This window comes from Rhincodon typus, unplaced genomic scaffold, assembly GCF_021869965.1.
Source record: "Rhincodon typus isolate 14 unplaced genomic scaffold, sRhiTyp1.1 hic_rhity00000579, whole genome shotgun sequence".
Lineage (NCBI taxonomy): Eukaryota > Metazoa > Chordata > Chondrichthyes > Orectolobiformes > Rhincodontidae > Rhincodon > Rhincodon typus.
The window spans coordinates 14,683-16,299 of record NW_025966217.1 but is presented as its reverse complement, the minus strand read 5'-3'; positions in this window follow the sequence as shown (position 1 = coordinate 16,299).

The window sequence follows — 1,617 nt, the reverse complement described above, 5'->3', positions numbered from 1 at the left end:
CCCTGCCTGAGAGATGAGCACTGCCAGAAACGCCATTGCTTGTGCGATGGGGCCTGCGGGTTAAGCTGTGTCGCACTTTGTAAGTCGGGGTGTGTGTGTGTGTGTGTGTGCCGCCCACCTCGGTCGATCAGTCCTGCTGTGTCTCCAAGTTTGGGGGAGTTGGCGGGTTGGGGGGGGGCGGAGGTAGCTGGACTGAACAGCCCGGGGTTTGTGCCTGGTCCGACCGCGCGCTCTCCCTCTCTGTGTGGGTCAGAGGACAGTACATCACTGCACAGGCCATTCATTATCCTGCTCCTGTCCTCCGTGTGCCGACCCAAGAGTCGCTTAAAAGTCCCCGAAGTATGTGACTCCATTCCCACTGCCTGCAGGGCACCCGCCTCTCTCTGTGTGAAGAACCTACCTCTGACGTCTCCCCTACACCTTCCTCCAATCACCTTAAAGTGATGCCCCCCACCCCCGGGCCATTCCCGCCCCCGGGAAAAAGTCTCTGACTCTCCACTCTATCTGTTCCTCTCATCGTCTCGTCCACCTCTATCAAGTCACCTCTTCTTCGCTCCGATGAGAAAAGCCCTAGCTCCCTCAACCTTTTTCCTCACAAGACCTGCCCCTCCAGTCCAGGCAGCGTCCTGGTAAACCTCCCTCTGCGCCCTCTCTAAAGCTTCCACGTCTTTCCTATAAATGAGGCGACCGGAACTGAACACAATGTTCCAAGTGTGCTCTAACCAGGGGTTTATAGAGCTGCGGCATGACCTCGCGGCTCTTAAACTCCATGCCCCTGCCCAATGAAAACCAACACACACCATACGCCTCCTATCAAACTTGGGAGGCGACTCTGAGGGATCTACAGCCGTGGACCCCGAGATCCCTCTGTTCCTCCACACTGCCCAGAATCCTGCCGTTAACCCCGTATCCTGCGTTCAAACTCGACCCTCCCAAAGTGAATCACGATAGAGGATTCAGAGGGGGAGAGAGAGAGAGAGATTGGAGAAATAAGACAGCAGGAGAGAGGCAGACTGAGCGAGAGGTGGGGGGGAGGGAGACAGAGAGGTAGTCAGAAGCAGAGAGAGAGAGAGACAGAATGACAGTCAGAAAAACAGATCGAGAGAGAGGCGGGGAGGGTGTTGGAGAGGGAGACAGGGAGAGTGTGCGTGAGAGAGAGAGAGATGGAGGAAGTGTGAGAGAGAGAGAAGGAGAGAGAGAGACACAGAGAGAAAGGGGAAGAGAGAGAGAGAGAAGGAGGCAGAGTGGGAGACCATGAGAGAGAGAGAAGGAGGGAGAGTGAGAAAGAGAGAGACAGACAGACAGAGAGACACAAGGAGAGAGACTGACAGTGGAAGAGAGAGACAGACAGAGAGAGAGGGGAGAGGCAGAGAGAGAAACAGAGACACAAATAGAGACAGAGAAAGAGAGAGACGGAGATGATGATGACTGTGACACAGATTCGGAGGGTGGGGACGGAGAGGGAATTGGGGAAGGAGGAGAGGGAGTTGGGGATTGGGGTGGGGACGGAGAGGGAATTGGGGAAGAGGGGGGAAGGAGATGGAGTTGGGGAAGGGGGGTGACGGAGATGGAGTTGGGGAAGGGGGGGAACGGACAGGAAGTTGGGGAAGGGGGGGG